Raw genomic sequence first — 20,232 nt, 5'->3', positions numbered from 1 at the left:
GAATAATCTAGTTTAGAAGAGACAAAAACTGTTACATCATCTGCATAACTAGCCACCTTTATAGCAGGGGTAATAATATTTAGACCGGTTAGGCGGTCATTCATAGCATATAACAGGGGAGCAAGGCTAATAGCAAAACTCAACATTGAAAGGGGATCACCTTGTCTTATTGAACGTTTGATGGGAATGTTGTTGGATAGGTGACCGTTAACATTTAACTTCGTATGAGCGTCTTTATAAAAATATTTCATCCATGTAACAAATTGTTCATTAAAACCGAATTTTCTGAAAACAGACCATAAGTACAAGTGTTCAATATTATCAAAGGCATTTTTAAAATCTAAATTTATCAGAGCCGCTTTAAGAGTGCAATCATTACAAATAGTAATACTATCTCGAATAGTTAATAAAAGGTGATAGATGGTTTTCTGTTTAACAGCCACATATTGAAAATTTTGTAATAACTTATCCATGTAGTCCTGTAGTCTGTTTTTAATACATCTACTAAAAATTTTGATATCTGTATTAAGAAGGGATATAGGTCTATAATGGCTAACGTTAGATGGTTGAACAGTTTTAGGGATAAAGACCGTGACGGCTGTATTAGGGCGCTTGATAGTCTCTGAAGCAAAGAACCATTCATTTACAATCAATGTTAGTGTATCGCCCATTATATCCCAAAATTTAACATATAAACGGCCTTAATTCAAACTGGGATGTTATTATATTGCTTTCATTATAATAATATCCTAAGCGATAGTCGGGGTCCTAATTTTTGCGAAAAAAAAAATGAATATCTCACAAGCCGTTAAACTTACGAAGCAGAAATTCAGTATATTAACCATATATTGAAAATGAACAGAACGTGTCCTAGCATTTTTTAAAACTCTCCTTTATTGGGAGGGGTGGTACTTTACATATATGGTAAATTGATAGTGGGTTAGTTTGTAAGAGTAATCGAAAACGATCGATATTAGTTGGGAAACAAAAACACAGTGCTTCGCATCACATATCCATATATGCTTACCATGCGCTTTCTACTATATTAATTGCTGAAGCTTGTTTATTATATGAAGTGCATAGAGCACAGGACATTCAACCCAAAAAGTTGTGTGAAAAGTAGACATAAAATTTATAATGTAAGCTTCAGTACATTGACCTACTTACCTTGATTAGGGACTTTCAGATTTCATCCGTTTTTCCACTGAAAAGTGTCGTTAATTCAACAAGGAAACAATTAGACCATGATAATTTAATTGAAGTTTATCGTAATTTTGCCCATGACAAACACTTTACCATTTTATATCGTAAAGGTCAGATCCACCGCCATTGTAACAGAGCAGAGCTTGAGCCATTGACCGTAGAAATTAATACTCCGATTACTTTGAATTTCACAACCTGGTTTTATTACTCTTTAGGCGGTAGAGAAGAGGCCGTGGATCATGTGTTAGTGTTGATGACGATTTGATTTGGTGGGTTAGTACTTCATGGCGGGTGGTGGGTCGGAGTGGGTCATGGTGGGTGGTTAGTCAAAGTGTGTCACGGTGGGCGGTGGGTTATTGTGGGTAGTGGGTCAGAGTGGTAACGGTGGGTCGTGTGTAGGGTGACCAACCGTCCCGTAAAAACGGGATTGTCCCGTTTTTTCACTACCATTCCCGGTGTCCCGAAAAATTCTCCCGGGACGCCAAAATATCCCGTATTTACGTACATTCGGTACAAAAAAAAAACCTTTCGAATCGCTAAAACTTCCTAATTTACATTATTTTTTCTAAGCTATGTGATTATATTGGAGTATGTCGAATTACTGAGCAACGTCATTACGACGTTTGCGATATTGGATGTGGTGGCTGCACTGTTTTCCCTCCTAGGCCTCCCCACTCCGCAGACGACAGTGCAAGGGGCTGAAAGTCTTATGAAGATCAATGTAACCTGTTTTTACTCTCCGTTTTGGGCGCATTGAGGCGCTGTCGTCAGTGTTTCCGTGATTTGACTAAGATGTAACATATTACGAAAGGGTAACAAAGGTATAGAACTATAAAAGTAAAAAGAAAATCAATTGTAAGTGAAATAATGTTTAAAAGTAACAAAATGCAAATAAAAGGAGTTGGAATCCGATGCTGAGAGTAAAGTAAATCCTGTCGGTGACAGATTTGAGCACTGATATATTTTTAGTAATGTTTTTCAAATATTTCATTTTTTAGTTGCTGATAGTTACTTGTTATTTAATTAATTCCAGAATCTTTTAAATAGGTTTTAAAACTAAAAAGTGTAAATTTACTCTTTTTTGTGGGGGATACAGAGAGAGGGAGAGAGAGATAGGGAACGGAAAGGCAAAAATATATATTTAGGGGAGCAATTTATCCAAAAATAAAAGGTGTCCCGTTTTTTCTAGTTGACGATTTGGTCACCCTAGTCGTGTGTCAAGTTTTCATTGACTCACGTCACCTCTGGTCAATCTGTAAAACCAAACCAAACAAAGAGCAATATTAATACACAAAACGCTCTACATCTTAGCTATTCATAACATAACTATTGCATCATCCGAATAACTCTAGTATATCCACAAATCATTATTTGTCATATTTTTACCGAAATAGAACATGACTTTTCCGACAGCCTGATACTTTAAATGTTGTTAATAAGCAAAGTTCATTCATCTCATCACTTATTCACTTACTCTTTTATTATCATCAAAACATTTAGGGTACTTCCTGTAGATATAGAAAGGTGAAATGTAGTATCCAGGCTTCGTGTAGCGTGCAAGTAAACAAATAAAAAGCAACAGGATGATATTTCCCTCCCCCAAAGCCCCTTCAATGGAGTGTGTTGATTATTTAGCAAAAAGACTGAAATCCAATAAGAAAATTCATAAAATTTTAAAAAGTAGCCAAATCTCTACTTTGCATTATTATTACTATTATTATTATTACTATTAATACTAGTACTACTACTACTACTACTACTACTACTACTACTACTACTAATAATAATAATAATAATAATAATAATAATAATAATAATAATAATAATAATAATAATAATAATAATAATAATAATAAAGGAATAACAGAATTACAATAACAATTACGTAAACAATACCTTCTTCTCCGGGATTGAGGCCCTTCGAAAAATGGACTCGTTCCAGAATTGGAGAAAAGAAGAGAAAAATATTGAAAATAATTATGTACTTTAAATATGTTTAATTCAGGCTATGATTGTTAAAAGAAGTGGTCAATTTAAAATTTCAATTTATTTTGTTTCTCTCCTTATATTTATAAAAAGGAAGAAAAGTAAGAGTTAAAATCTTGAACGGTAGACTTGCTCAAATGGTTGTAACTGCTGGAGAAAGAAAAAAAGAAGTTATTGGGAGTGGGCGTGGCTAAACGCGTGAGTGAAGTTACGAGACAGCGAAGCATCTTGTGCTCGCTAACTTGTAGCTTTGCTTCTTGACAGGAAAGATCTTGATTGTTTTGATCGCTTTAGTTCCGATCGTAGTTCGACGTGCCTGTTTCGTAGTGCATTAAATTGGAAAGGACGTGACTATTTGGTTGTTAATGCCAGTGATTATAAGTGGAAGATTAATAAGTGCAATAGATTATGTGAAGTTTTATTGCAATTCTTTTTGTGTGTGATATTTTTAGTGAATTTTTGCTCCTCGGGTATTTCTTGCTTTGGGGCCGGAACTGCGAGCCTGGTGGTTCAATCGGGAGTCCATTTTAAGTCTGAAGCAAAGTATCTAATACTTTTCTTGAAGTTTAATGCCGAGTTCCTTTCGATATTGGCTGTGATAATTCAGGCTCAGTTCTTATATTTTGGAAAATTACATTGTGTAACAGAGGTCTTTTTCTGACCGTTTTGATTAGTGATTTTTCCTTGCTGCTGGTCGATATTGTTAATCCGTACCAGTAAGCATTTCCGTAGAATCCTTAGACTCACTCGTCATATTGTTCTAGATACTGCTTTTGACCTATTTTCTAGTCAAACAACTGAAATATTATCGACTGGCATTATACACCTGAATTGTCACTTGAAATAATTCAGGAAGTACAGACGTGAGAGAATGGAGAGACTTGTGGCAGCCGATATCCCAAGGTAATCTGAAGAAATTGAGCAAAAGTATAAGGTGAGTGAAAATTTGCCCTCTAAAAATTAATAGTAGGTGTGTCACGTTAATTTGTGTGTGTTGTGTGGTTGTACTACTTGGCTCCATGGTCGAATTTATTTTCTCCCGACTTGATTCCTGTTGTTTTAACTATCACGGATGTAAGTTTTGATTTTCAATGGAATGGATAAATTTAACAATCGGTTAACTGTGTTAAATTGGCTAATTCCGGGTTACATTTGAACTTAAGATATCCAATATTTCCAAATTATTTCCTTTTTCAGCTGGTAAGGATTTATATATTTTGATATCGTATAGAATTGTTTCTTGCGAATCGATAATAACGCTGAATTTTTCTATTCTACAGCAGTCTATGAATCATGTTTTTGAAAGTATTAATTAGAGTAGTATTATTTGAAATTTCAGACAAAATGTTAATGAAATGGTTGCATTTGATAGAACGAGTCAAACCTCTGAAGACTGATAAAATTAGAGATTATATTGTTTGACTTAAGTTAATGGGCGCTAATTTAGGTTTGAATGAAAGGAATTTGACTTACTTACTGATTAACTTGAAATTTTGAAAGTAGTTTGAATCGACTAGCTTTATTCATGGATTTCACTGTTAAATATTTAATTGAAGAAATGTGAATTTAACTTAGATTGCTGAGAATTCCAAATTATTCAGTTGAAATTTGTTAGGTTACTAATCATAAATAATTCTAAAATACCGAGTTCTAGGTAATTTGACTTTCAGCACTATTTATACTTTTTCAATTTTTGTCATCATCGATTCTATTAATTATATATACTTGTTTGAGAGTGTATTTGCTTTATTCTAACGTAACAGCACATAGACACTACCACCAAATCGTTTTCAATAAATAATTGAAAAATTGAAGTTTTGTGTTTCACTTGCATGTGTGTGATTTATCCGTGATTAAGAGTATAAATTTCTGTTTTTATTGGAAATATTGGATCAGTTATTGCGTTTTGTTAAGAACAAGACAATTTGGTCAATCCTGCAAGTCCCCTCTGCCGGGATTTATTTATCGGACCTCGAATTGACAGTTATTATTATTATTATTATTATTATTATTATTATTATTATTATTATTATTATTATTATTATTATTATTATTGGTTTCTGTTTAATAACTCGATTCAGTTTCGATTTTGAGAGGCTAGGCGGGTGGGGACGTTTCACTTCCAATAAAAGAAAAAATAATGCCACGACGGGATTCGAATCCGGGTCGCTGTAATGGCAGTTCTCTACTTTCACATTTTGTCATCAATTCCTCATACAAAAATACGAAAATAAACTAGCAGCTATGTTAGATAGACATAGCACGCACTATTTTTACACGTGTTGATATAATTCAAAGAATGGGAAATTAATTTCTACCCTCTTTTCCTCTTTGGAAACTAGAAGGTAAAGAAGAATTGAGGGGGTTAGCGCAACAGCGGTCCAGCCCAAATTTTTAAAAATGGAGAAAAATCAAGTTATACTTAAACACATGTGTTTATTGTACAATCTAAGTATGAACAATGTATGACATATTAGACCACTTGTCCTTGCTTTTGTTATATTGTACAAGAAACCACATGTGTTTAAGTTTAACTTGATTTTCTGCATTTTTAAAAATGTGGGTTAGACCACGGTTGCGCTAATCCCCTCAATTGTACTGTAAATCGACCGGGACCATCGCTGAAAACGATAATGTAGTCTTAACTTAAAGAACGTTTAGTGATATGTTTCTGATTGAGGAACGTCTATATAACTTGTTTTTCGGTTAAAAAGGAAATCTTGGTTAAGTCATTGTGACATAAGGAGGGTCTCAGCATTGGTATTTTGTATACTCTTACGTACGATTTTAACTAGCTAATAGTTTAGGTGAAAAATGAGGTGACGCGTAGGTAAGTGGTTAGAGTATAGAACTATTCTGTGGACCCGGATTCGAATCCCGGCCGGGTTGAAACTTTTCAGATGTTTCAATTTCAATACATACTCAGTATAACAAGCAAGATCTTGTCTCCTCCAGAAAGAAAAATATGTTCGAATGAGGAGAATTGGAGAAGGTCTCTCACTGGAGGCAATCATTTACAAACTTGTTTTCTGCGGTTGTTCTAGATTTGATATTTTAAGCCACTTTCAAGCATTTACCGATTTATGCGTGGTCAGTACTTTTATTTTTCTAAACATATAGTATATAAAGAAATAATACATTCCATACACAGTAATATTGAGATTAATATATGGTGTTCTTTGGAAAACAAGATCCGAACCATAGAGATTCATCTTAGAATAGAGAACTGTTTCAGTAGTCACCTACTTTAAATTTTACCTGCGTAAACACGTTGCTGAGGGCTACCAACTTCTGTCAGTGCCGAGAAAAGTTACGTGTAGGTAGGGTTGCATCTGTCTAGGCGTTCTCACAACTGCAAATGACCTGGACCCCAAGTAATGAAATTATAACAGTCAGTGGTCCAGGTACTTATGTGGTTGACTGTACTTCCTTTCTATTTCAAATGTAAATACTTCGTTGTCGCTAGTTGTTGCTTTCTCATGTACCATCCAGTCACATATTCTTATCTCTAATTGTGGAGAGCATAAGGTTATATCAATACAAGGTGACTCCATCCGACCCACAAAAGTAGGTTGCCACCCCTCTTCATAATTTTATTCCTTTTGCTGTATAAAATCCTCTAACAGTTCGCCTTTGTTATCAGTCGCAGGTGATCCTAAAGAGCAGATTTAGTGTTTGTTTCGATTGTCAATATATATTTATTATTCCGGTTTTCTTGAATGATTTCCTGTATATTGTCAATTAAAAAAATGACTGTTCATGCTAAATTGAAAATGTGAATTTATTAGCCAAAACTTCCTTTGATTATATATTATTTCAACACCGATCAGCCAATTATTACAATATTTACCAATTTTGAGTATTTCGAGATCTTTATTCAATACAGCAATTGCTACTTTTGTCCGTACCACCTAATATTTTCCTTCATGATACTGTAACCATCCTATGTTCGAATCGCTGTTCGGGCTTCCATTTATTTGTAACCTTTTCAATTCGAGATCTCTATTTGGGTGAACATTTATCTGTAACCAATCCGTGTAATCTGCTCGCGGTTCGTGGTCCTACCAATGAGTATTCTCCTGAGACTGGAACTTACTTGGACAGGACGAAGGACCTCTCCAAGAAGAGTTACAAATTGTTCCCAAATCGCTCGTCGGTCTCAATGATGAGATGAGCATGAGGCGCCGAGAGGTTCGGGTGTCTCGTCTCGAAAACCTCACGGACGATCAGACGGTCATCCAGACTATAACGCACACAAACATCACTCACACAAACAACGAAAACACACTGGATTAAATAACACTATACTTATTTATTAGAACATTATTATATATATAAAAAAAGAGCGAAGAGAAATGAACACAACACTGAACACTGAATATGTATAATAATTTTCGTCACTGAAATCACACTTTGCCCTTTTAAGGCAATATAGCCTTTTATATATATATATATATATATATATATATGAGATTATAATTCAGATTTTACGACAAATACTTCTCTCACACCATTGACGCACGGGGGAAAAGTTGTCTGGATCGTCCCACGATGAATCCAGTTGCTGCGCCGAACAATCCTGAAGCGTAAAAGTGATTCTTCAGCAAAATAAAAAAGAAGTAGAATGCTAATGTTGGAGGGCCCGTGTATAACTTTTTAAACGTACAAGGTCTGCGGACCTGGGACTTCACTAGTTGGGGGCTAGCCATAAGAAAATTCCTTCGCCGGCTAATAGCTTGTGCCCCTTAACACAATCGTACTTGGTTTCCGACGTAACGTGCGTGGCTGCGTACAATACCGGAGTCAAACTCCCTGAGCACCAAAGCTCAAGGTACGGGCTGCAGTGGTCAATTAAAGAGGGTTGGCAGTTCATTTCAAAAATCACTCAGGTAACTCACCTGTATGCACATACAAACAGAATATCGAAAAAATTATGTTAATTTTAGTCAACTGCCTGCAATGCACTAGACACGGCGATAACTCTGGCGTGAGAAAGTACAGATAACGAGCTACGAAACAACGCAGTTGGTGCCACTTTGGTCACTGGAACATCTGGTCAGCCCGTATTTCTCCAAACTATGGCAATGTTTCATAAGCGGTTAAAGAAAACACTTAATTCAGTTCCTAATAACTATAGAATATATACTGCGCATATAATAAGTCAGGGAGAAACACTGAAATGGTTTGTCACTAACTGAAATGTTCTCAGCAAAAGCAATGTTTTAAATATATATATGAAAAAGCGATGAAAGACTTCTTTGTCCAATTGTGTGGGAAAGAAGAATTCCCACCAAAGAAAGAACATATATGCGTCGCAGAATAAAGTACAAATCGAAAATAATAATCACTGTCTTTACGAAATATACAGAGTATCCACAAAAAATCCTTCTATAACCTGGTAGCGGTTATAATACCAGAAAATTTTGTAAGTTTACATTTTTACTAAGTATTGTTCTTCGATTCCAATAATCTCTACTTCGTTTATTTCAGTCAGTAGCTTGAGTTCTATCGTGGCGATTTTTGATCGTTGAGCATTACTTTGAGTTATTTTTAGTGTTTTTTTACTATTATGTATACCTCGTATGAACCACTGCTTCCCTGCCAGATTTGATAAAATCAAAATAATCCCTGTCATAGGCGTTTACTAGCTGCTTATAAACATTTTCTATATTCCAGTAGATACCTTGCTTTACATAGACTTTATTCGCCAGTTCAATAAGATCTGACCCGCTCGCAGGAAGATCAGAGATTATTAATTCCATTCTGTCTACTTTTTCAAGACATGGATATGCTACCGACCTGCCTTTTTCATGCAAGTCTCTTATTATTTTCCTAAATTCTATTGTTAAAATCTGTTTGTCCTGTAATTTTGCCAAATTATATTTCCTATCCATTTTTTCAAATAACGCCTATAGGGCTCAAAATTAGTACGGCTTCTTGTCCATATCGACTGAAATATTTTTCCTTTGGGCGACAATCATTACGGTATAAAATGTGTTAAGCATGTCAAAAACTATCTCCTCTGAAATCACAGTAACGCTGCTTTACGCCACACATGAACAACTCTTTGTCCAACTAGTTTACAAGTTGGTCACTGCTAGTTTAGTTACACTTTCGTCACCACTTTAACCACTTCGAAACCAATGATAATGTCGCACAATATCGGCGTACGTGGGTAACTGCACTTCACTCATTTCACATGGAGCGTCAAATAAGCCTCGTTTCACACTTTTCTGTGCTGGCATGCTATGGGAAGTTTTTTTTTTTCCTCTTGCTTTCCATTGCTTCCGAACATTGAAACCAAAGTATTGCATGTCACTGAAGCGTATCACTCTAATGGGGCGTTTACACTTAGTCGATTTGCGTTCGATTCAGTTGAATTGACGTCACTTTCAATTTAATCGACCGTGTAAACGGGACTTCAACTTAATCGCTTGTTGATCGAAGGCGACTAATCGACTGGCAACTGAATTAAAAGACGTTCTATTTTCTGTGGTTGAAATAATTGAACACATCCATCAATCTGATTCGGCCTAGTTGCTTCGATATGCAGCGAGTCGATTTAGTCGTGCGACTAAATCGACTAAGTGTAAACGCCCCATAAGGAGACTGCAACGCTAGGTACAACACACACTCGCACATTCTCTCTGTCTTAACAGAATCAGTAGCGAACTAAAACCATTAAAGCTTAGACTGCAATAAACTGGCCTGTTGGGTTGGTTAACCGAGGTACGCGAAATTTAATTTATAAACCGCCGAGCTTCGAGCGAGAATACTCTGTGAACGTCGGCGTTGATCTGAAGCCAACGAGGCAAGGGGGAAAGAGCGCTAATCTTCTGGACGGCGTGGAACATCGCGACAGCGCTTGATTTGCGTGGCCAAAGCTTGCAACCACGAACTTGTGTAACCTGCGCCAGATGGCGTTTGCTGTCCGTGTGTACAGTCAGGAAGAAAAGTAAGCATCGTTCTCTGATAATTTACTCATTGATAACTCGGCAACGGTTGGCCCAATTTTGGCACAGTTTTCGCTAAGATACAGAAAATATCATTCTCTTAATATTACCAAAACCAGCAATTGAATTTATGTGTTTTTCTTTGGAGTTTTTGGCAACATATATTTTAGCAAGAGGAACGTACTTTTGTAGTTGACTGTATACAAAAAGCGAAGAGTTGCACAAAACAAATTGTGTTGTAACAAATACTATGAATACAATCATCTTTAACGTGGCATTTCGAACAAAAAATGGACGTTCATCCAACAACTGAACCAATATAGCTGTGCTTTGACTCATAAACATTAGTATTATTATTCACTGGCATCGTTACAAGTTTCTTTTAGTAAAAACCATTACCATCAGGATCCTGTTGCCTACAGGTGAACAATTTGTCCATGCCGACCAGATGCCACGGTCGGATTGCAGGCGCCGGACACCGGTGTCTTTCCGCGCGATTTATGATCGCGACGAGCAAAAACAAATCGTTCACCAAATGAAAAGAAAGAGATTTAGAAGGTAATTTGTTGCTTTAAAATACGAATTAGGGCTTATATTTCCCTCGTATAAAGCTTTATCGAAACAGTCGGCAGACAGTCGGACGACATCTGCAAAAAGACACTGCCGGCAATTTCTTGAAAACCGAAGTCGGCACGACGTCGGCGTAAGTTTCAATATCGTGTACCAGCGGCAACGAGTCGAATTTTGGAAAGCGAATAGATCCTGTATTTTCTTTAATGATTAAGTAAAAATTGAAAATGTCTTAAGGTTTTTCTTGCGGGTAGACACTAATTCCATTTAATATGTCTTGTGGAAACGGAGTCGGCAGAAAGTCGGCATACAGCAGACAGAACGACACGGCAAATGATGGTTGTAAAAACGTCGAAGCGCTGACGGCGTGCCGACCATAAAAAAGGTAAATCTATAGAAAGAAATGTAGTAAAGGAACTGCACGTAAAGGGTATATGAGAACTACGTTTTTAAAATTAAATTACAAGTACGAGAGGATCCTTGACAAACATTTTGGAAGAAGACGACAAACAGCGCACGGGCCGACCGCGACAAATGTTCTCGGACAGGTACCGGAACGCTGGCGGTTCACTGACTAGTAAAATAACTCTTGTACTATAGGACCTGCAAGAGGAACAGTGTATGGAAAGTAAGTTTCACAGCTAATACAGTAAGCTGATGATCTTTTAAAAACGAGTCGGAAAAGGTTCGGCAGACAGTGGAGGAAACGACTGCGGCAGTTAATGCTCGTATAGGTCTCCCCCATTGACAATTTGCCGCCGTCGATGGCGGACCGCCTCCTACTTCAGCGGCCAGGCCGCCAACACAGGCGATTTCAAGGCGGGATGTGGGCATTTTCCGCTTATGCCGTTTTGCAGCTCTTTCCCGATGGCGGACCGTCAGCGACGATAACACTTGCCGCTGAAAAGCCTGATTGGGGAAATTGTCGTCTGGTCGCGCAGCCTGTATGTACGGTTCGCGTTCCTCATTTGTCACATGGTGATGCAGTGTTGGAGGACTGCTTCAAACAAAGAGTGGGTCAAACCGAAGAAGACACGCAATAAGAATAAGTGGGTAAGACTACGACTCAAGGTACTAAATTTGGGTTAATTGATGTATCGCCGGACCAATTTTAGGAAATTTACCTGCTCACTTGGAGAATTTGTTTAAGTCTGTGAGGAAGAATGAGTAAAAGTTAGATAATGGGAATAGTAAAACTTAAGAAAGTGGCTGTTTTCGATGTAAGCTTCACTGTATGTGGAGGCGGATAGACTATTTCGCGGAGAGGTACACTTGTTACGATATAGTGGTGCGAAAGGCTGTGTGGAAATGGTGCGTGTATGTCAAGGGAATGGCATATTATGTGTGAGTTATATAGAACTATTAAAAAGTATGGGAGGCGGTCGCTCAGTGGTAGAACGTGCACCTCCGGTGCTTTGGGTCCCTGGTTTGATCCCACCTCGCGCCGTGTGGACTTTGTGGTGGACAAACATAGTGCTCGTGGATTTTCTCGGAGTTGTACAGTTTCCTCCTACTTTCTTCATTCCACCATTTCATTCATTTCTCATCATCACCGTCTCCTTTAGCCTAACCGGCATAATCGTGGGACGTAAAACTTAAAGATTTCATTTATTTTTTTATTAAAAAACGAGCGACAGTTAAGAAACTGTAGTAAATGATTTGCTTCTTGAAATTGCAAAAGTTTACAAGCGTTAGTTTTGAAGGTAACTGGCTTCTAACTCAACAGCAATGTATTTCTGCACAGTGTACGAAACCTGTATTTTATGTTTACAAATGAAGCGTTACTAGTATGAAACCATAACAAGCGATATTGAAATATGTATAATTACCAAAGCCCACATGTTTTCACTACCCTCGGTTACGCGTATACCCACCGTCGATGACGCACCTGCTCCCTTCGGACACACCTCCGGCTACCGTGCGGACCCATCAGGCCCTAACTCTGTTGTATAGCATTCGTGCTTTTTAGTGGCCAACTAGCACCGGTTGGGTTGTTTTTTGCACTGTAGTTTTTTATGCCTCTAACCTAATCTAACGTAACTTAATCTAATACAACCAAATATAACCAATTGGAGTACGTTTGGGTACTTTTTTTCTCGATTTTCTAATTGGTTCTGCGATACAGCAGTAACTCCCTTTATTTAAATTAGGTTAGTTTGGATCAGTCGTGGCTAATGTTAAGTTTTTCAAGAAACTTTATTATTAACAGTAGTAGTAAAAAATGAAAAAAAATACTTTCTCTTACTCTCATATATATTTTAAATAATATACTTTTCACTTCTACAACTGTAAAATCCATTAATCCGTTTTCGAAAACGAGACAATAGCACATCAAGGGTCTCTAATTTATATTGCGTTGCAGCAAGCATACAACGACCAGATTTCTTCAGCGTGGCAATTGGAGCGAATGTTAAGTCTCCTTTCTCCTATCTCAGAAGTTAAAGGCTCTGGTCGCAGCAGTGCTCCTGCAACGCAGCCAGGGGCGGATCCAGGATGGGGCAATCGCCCGCCCCCCAGAAGAGGAAAATTTCTTATTTTATATATATAAATAAAACCCATCCCAAAGTTTGGAGCCCTTAAAAGTAGCAGTATGACAACCCCCCCCCCCAGAAGTCGGTCCTGGATCCGCCCCTGAACGCAGCACGGGTTTAGTGAACGAGAAAGTTTTTCGCACTAGGAAAGGTTTCTTAATTTTATTACACTATCAAGTAACAAACGGAATTCATTTTTAAGCTTTCATATATATAAATTACGGGACTGTGCTGAAGCAAACCAATATAATGATACCTTTTTTTTTAAAAAAAAAAGTAATCTTATAATTATAAAATAAGGAAAAAATAGGTAGTAGTTTAGAAAGCAAATGAAAGTAAACACGCATTTACAAATTAATTATTAGCTTATGTAGATAATGAAGGATTCTCATAGAATAATTTATGAGTTGAGTTGATTTTGAATTAAAATACAAAATAAAATTTTAATACATCAATATAAAGATCATACTTGAGCTCTTTCGTGGCTAAGCGGTCAGCGTACGCGCCTTTGGCGCGGGAGACCCGGGTTCGATTCCCGGCGGGAACTCAAGTGGTTCGGATCCCATATTAATCAGCAGGTCTACGTCTCATTTAGCCTCGCCGCTGAACGGGACGTTAAACTCAAAATCAAGTCAAAGAATCATACTTCAAGAATTACTATGAGATTTCTTATTTTCCGAACACAACGAAATTCGTTTCACTAGCAACCATGCGTGCTTTTGCTTCTGACAAGAATTGCCAATCAAGAAAAACCTTCTGATATGCCTTAGAACCTGGGTTAATGTAATGAAAAATCACATTTCTGCTTTCCAAAACATTATCCCATCAGACGTTTATGTTAAAAATTGTAAAACAGATCTCCCTCTGTGAGTAGTATTTTAGTATATACACATTTCTTTCATAAAATAAGTGTATTTTATACTCCTGTCGACTATCCGTATACATCTGTGTGATGGAAAACGCTTCAGTGCATATTGGATTGGTTAGCAATGCTGTTTGTTTTGGCGTTCTTTGATTGTGGCTCATGTTACTTGCTGACCCTACATTTGGCAGCTCAAAGTTTGCTTTTCAGAACGTATAATATTAATAAGAATTGTTTAGTTTCATGTGGAAGCAACGTTCTATATTCCACTCATAGTAAAACGAAGACTGATGATTTGCAATGTTTTTCTTTCACGCACGTGTGCCTCCGTGCTATGATTTCTCGGCAAGGGCATAATTGCTAGTTCTGAAAGTATATAATACTTGCATGTCCCATTCAATTTCTTCTTTTTTGGCTTATAGTGCTGCTTAAAAGCAAAAAGGAATAAATTTTATACTGGGACACACAAAAAGATGCAAGTATTATACTTCACGAACTTGCAAGGGTGCTCCATGGTGGAAAACTTAGGCAAGACTAATGTAAAAGGAGGTGAAACTTTTCCCTTCCTGAAGGGTTGATTTCCAGTCGCCAAAAGGCCACTTTTCGACGACGACAAGAGGTCGGATGACGCCTGTGGGAGAATCGGGAAGCCAACATCGAAAAGAGGTCCCTTCGAGCAGTCAACAATGCTTCGAGCAGTCAATAAAATGCTCCGGCGCCTCCGCTGGAAAGTACCCTCTCCAAGCAGTCGGCAAACAGCAAAAAAGATGCATAAAATGCGCCGACGCCGCCGTCGAGTCGGCAAAGGGCTTTTTTTTTTTTTTTTTACGATTTTCGACCGCTTGCCGTCTCGGCAAAAGGTCGCCAACTTTCAACAAGTAGATCGTCGTTCCGCCGTTGACGGGTGCCGGCGGCCTGCCACCGTCAACGACGTCGATTTGTCTTGCCGACCGCGACTTCCTGACGGGGATCAGGCAACTCGAGAAACGACCCCCAAGTAGCTTTTCTTTCATTGGTGTTGTGCATGTTGCCTAACCAGATACGGTAAAAACTAAGTTCCTTGGGGCAGGGTAAGGGGTTGTCCGAAAAAATCCCCAAAAAATTTAGTAAGGTCGGTGTCACTAATGTCATGACACTGCGCATGAATATAAAATTTTAAGCAAACACTCTGGCTTGTTTTAAGAGTTTCCAGCATCTGAAACAGGGATAAAAGTGGATCTGTAAAGATAGGTGAATGGATAACTTCACACTCCCAGTGCCTAATCTTTGTCCATCGTGGACGGACACCATAGCTATTTTGGAAGCATTGGCGTCAACAGTACATAAACTTTCGGGCGACAGGCTACCGGGGGATTGGGGTATACGTAATTCCCCCAGAAAAACGGAGGGTCGGGGCCCTTACCGGAAAATAAGAAAAAGTCTTAGTTTTTTGTTAAATTCTAAGCAAAAATGCTTTAAAATAGAATATACTAATAAATAAAAATATTTGTTTTTATTTTAACCTTCGATACTCTTTTTTTTAAACCTGATACTAAGAAGCACACACACACACACACACACTTTACAGTTTGTTTGTTTATTCAAACAGTGAAGTTCAACCTTGTTTTACAATTTTAGTTAAACTTAAATCATACCAAGTGTATATCAGAAACAAAATAGTGCCAAGAGCTAGTGTGGCATGAATACCAAAAACAATTAAGTTCAGAAAACAGGTTTCAGGTCTACAAGCCTACAACTAATGTAAATGAGGCTCAATAATTTTAAAAGATAGTTGAAAATTATCATTTTATTTACCTAAACTGAACTTGCTTTGCGGCTTGCTATCTAAACAAAAAATGTCGATAACTTTACATTTTCTCCACCTTCACCTTCATAGGGCCAAAAGCTACCTGCCTTTTTCACAATTGGAAACAAGTTTTTATGTTATTTTTTTCATATCCAATTTGTCTAACATTGTTTTGTGAAGGCAGCAAATTGCTACATGGTTGAACTGTTTTGGGGTCATATATGACGTAAGATACTTGAAATATTGGGGAAAAACAAAACAGTTTTCAAATATTGGGGACATGTCCCCGGTTGGTATGACGCCCTTGTTTGGACCGGGGGATCGACTTCTCCGTGTTCCTCCTAACTTTTACCCTTGTTTGAAAAGCAAACTTTGAGGAATTTAAGCAGCATTCACGTTCATAATAAATTATTTCGCTGCATGAGGAGCATAACTAGTTCACTTATAAACTACTAGTATATATTACCCGCTTCGGTGGGTTGAAATGAAAATTTAAATGGACAACTCTGTATCTCATGTGTTTAGTACCAGTGAAATATGCTGTTTCCGTTAAACGGCATTAGAAAGATCATTGATCATGACGGCGACCCCGGAAACTATGGATTCGACACTAATACGTTTTTTTTATCAGTTTTATGTATTTCCCCCCAAGATGCAGGGCTGAATTTGGATTTAAGCAGTATCAGAAGTGTCACTGTTCATCTCGGCGACTCCAAGAACTATAGATTCAACGCTAATATAAGTCACTTTCGACTATATATATATTCCACTTCCCCATGTTCCGGGCCATGGCATCGGAAGTGTCACAGTTCATCTCAGTGGCCCCAAAAAATGTGGATTCAGCACTAGTATCGGTCATTTTCGATCATTTTTAATATATCTTCCTCCCCCAACTTGTGCGGTTGAATTTGAATTTAAACTCGATCAAAAGTATCACTGTTTATTTAAGCGACCCAGAAAACTATAAATTCGACACTGATACTTTCGATTTTTGTTCATTTTTATATGTATCTCTTTCTCCCCCTCCTCCAAGTGGCGGGGCTGATTTTGGATTTAAACCGGATCAGAAGTATCATTGTTCATCTGAGTGATCTCGAAAATAATGGATTAGACACTAATATTGATCATTTTCGATCATTATAGCTTCTTCTCAGCCCTCCTCCGTGCTGCGGCACACCGCATCAGAATTTTCACTGTTAATCTTAGCTACTTCTAAAACTATGGATTCGACACTAATATTAGTCATTTTCGATCATTTTTAAATTCTTACTCCTCCCCTACGTTGTATCTTCCACTCGCTAACAATCAGGGCTGATCTTTGATTGAAACAGCATGAGAAGTGTCACTGTTTCTCTCATCGACCCAGAAAACTATGGATTTAACACTAATATCGGTCATCTTTGATTATTTTCCCCTCCTGCTCCCCCTCCTCTACGTTGCATCGAGAAATTGAATAGCCAAAAGTAATCCCTGCCACTAAACTCATGTATCTTGAAAATTTTATTGAGATCGGTCGGGTGGTTCAAGAGTGATGAAGTCATAAAGGCAGTCATTTTTATTTTAATTTTTTTTTTACATGTGTATCTCCCTCTCCCTAATCGCTAGGTTGGCTCGTCAAAGTGAAATGACAAAAAAACACCCAAGCCTCGACCCTCATATATGCTGAAAATTTGATCGAGATTGATTGGGCGGTTCAAAAATTATTAGGTTTTATTAGTTTTTATTTATACGTCCCCCTTCTCTCCCCCTCACCTAGGATTTACCGTTAAAGTGAAATTACAAAAATGGTTCCAAATCGGAATGTCATGTATCTTGGAAATTTGATTGAGATTGGTTGGATAGTTGAAGACTTATTAAGTTACAAAAAATAGTCACTTTGAGTCTTATATAAATTTATTTTTATATATCTCCCCTCCTTCTCCACCACTACGTTGCTTCGTCAAATTTAAATCTTGAAAGCGATAACAGACGTGAACCTCATCTTTGTTGAAAATTTGATCAAGATTGATTCAGGAGTCATTAACTTTTATTTATGTTTATACTTCCTCCTCCGCCCCTCAGTTCTACAATCAAAGTGAATAGCCTAAAACCAGTCCAGCATCGAACCTCATCCATGTTACAAATTTGATCGGGATCGGTCGGCCAGTTCAGGAGATTTAGTCACAAACATAGTTAGGGTTGCCAGATATTGTAATCGAAAAACCGGGACACCAATATCAGTCTATATATAAGGTCAGAATTCCTACTCATTTGGTCAGAATCAATTCATTATTTGTCTTTTCTAGGCTACTACTTACAATTTTCTAATTCATTCTATACACAGTTAACACAAATGAAGCCTTACAAGGGATGTATAAAAAATGTGAAAAGGGGACATGAAAAAAGCTGCCTTGCATTCCATATTCCGATTTATTGTGGTAAATGGGCCTTAAATATTGCGCAAAGTACGACATACACTTCCATTTATGATTGAAGACACTTCCTTCTTTGTTGCATTACTACCGGAGTCAGAAACACTACCGTCAGTTGGGATGGCTTTGGCATCTGGGGTGACTTTGGTACATTTACTTAAAAAAAAAAAAAAAACCTCCCAAACACAGCATAATTTTTGCACTTGTTGTGTCTAAGTGTTTGAAACAGATATTATTCTAACAAACCATTTACATTTATACGAATCAAGATTCTTTTTTTTTTTTTTTTTTTTTTTTTTTTTTTTTTTTTTTTTTTTTTTTGCAGTTCCGCACACTATTTAAAAACACGTACGTCATTTTCCAATAGCTGTAAAACTTCAGAGCCACACGTCACACCACCAAAAATATCCGTTAAAAATTTTGCATGCTTATTTATTTATCTGTTCCTTTTACAATCCCAAAAGTACGAAATTGTTGCAAACAAGAGTGAGTATGTGTATTGTACTTTTGGAAATGAAGTGATTTTGGCATCTTTGGAACAATCTGTTTTGAAGAGAATTCCTGAAGGTTTGTCTGAACCAGTTAATAACCCAGGTTAGGAACAAATTCAGGAGGAAGTAGAGTCTACATTGATAATGGCTTTACGAGAAAGAAGATTTGGACCACTCAAGTGGTGTCAGAACTTCACGAAGAAAGAAACGACTCACTGTTGATCCAGGCAAAAGTATGACGGCTGCAAGTTCTTCAGGTACAGACGAAGATGAAGATTTAAACTTACTTTCAGATGACCAATCAAATGATGATACTGGTGAAAATGAATCAACTTCCAACATGGACATCTACCAGTATGAAGCTCCAGCAAAATTTAATCTTCTTCCTGGGAAATTTGTTCTAGTATCATTCAAAGGGTGTAAGAGAAATGCACAAACCTATAAGTATGTTTGTGTCATCAGACATGTCCTTGAGGGCGAAGAATTTAGGGTTACAGAACTCCATTCCATCAATGCAAAAAGTTTGTTCAGTGTTGTTGAATCAGATCAGTCTACAGTTCGACTACGTAACATACTGGTAATATTATATGATCCAGTTCCCCAAGTCCAAGGATTGGCACGGAAAGATATGAATTTCCAATGGACCTTGATGCAGCAGAAAAGTGACTGTTTTTGTGTTCCGGGTTCTACCTACTTTTTGGAGGAGAGATTATGGGTACACTCCTGTAGCCACGTGCTAGAATAATTGTTTTTCTTTTCTTTCTTAGTTCAAGGTCCACATCTCTGTACATATTTGTGCATGGGAATTTTCTTTTCCTATCAATGTACTATCTTTATTTGTAGCATTTCTACATTTTTCTAAAACACAATACTGCACTCAATGCAGTAGGCCTATATTGTATTTTAATTGTCATAAGTGATATGAAATTGAAGGTGTCAAAGTCACTTTAAGTTCAAAAATCTCTATAACTTCGCAGTAAGGCATCAAAATTACATGTGAGTTTTGACTTTAGCACCCTTATGATGTATTTTGTTCATTTCTGCAAAGAAAAGAGGAGGTACCAAAGTCACCCCAAAACTGTTGTAAGATTGGCATGGTATAGTTGTTTCTTTTCGTGGGTAATGAGAAGTCCTACTTTTAAGACTCGAATATCCAGTGATACAGCAGCCTTCCCTCAGTATTTATATATCACAAAGAATGCAATAGCTATACCACAGAAAACGTTATGAACAAAAGTATGCATGAAGTATGCCAAAGTCACATCAACTGACAATATCTTAAAGGAAATTTAAAAATTTAGCATTTAACAACAAAAAATACATTTACGCTAAAACCAGAACGATAAACACAAAGTAAATCTCTCTATAGATTTGCGCATGCTCAAAAATTTGGAAAACAAAATCCAGTTTCAAAATTAATAAGACGCATACTTTCATAC

The 20,232-nt window shown here is 37.3% G+C and overlaps 1 protein-coding gene across 7 annotated transcripts in view; it reads left to right on the top strand.

Annotated features, from left to right (window-relative positions):
* The first annotated feature begins 3,403 nt into the window (after nucleotides 1-3,403).
* Nucleotides 3,404-20,232, top strand: part of LOC145674276 (BTB/POZ domain-containing protein 8-like) — a 257,841-nt gene continuing 241,012 nt past the window's right edge. For all 7 annotated transcript variants that reach the window (XM_081744118.1, XM_081744116.1, XM_081744115.1 and 4 more), the window contains exon 1: nucleotides 3,404-4,123. The gene's annotated coding sequence lies outside the window, so the exon portion shown is untranslated. The remainder of the gene's footprint in view (nucleotides 4,124-20,232) is intronic.

This window comes from Thermobia domestica, chromosome 17, assembly GCF_964235325.1.
Source record: "Thermobia domestica chromosome 17, izTheDome1.hap1.1, whole genome shotgun sequence".
NCBI lineage: Eukaryota > Metazoa > Arthropoda > Insecta > Zygentoma > Lepismatidae > Thermobia > Thermobia domestica.
Note: the sequence above shows the minus strand (reverse complement) of the source record. Positions and strands in the feature narration are given on the sequence as shown.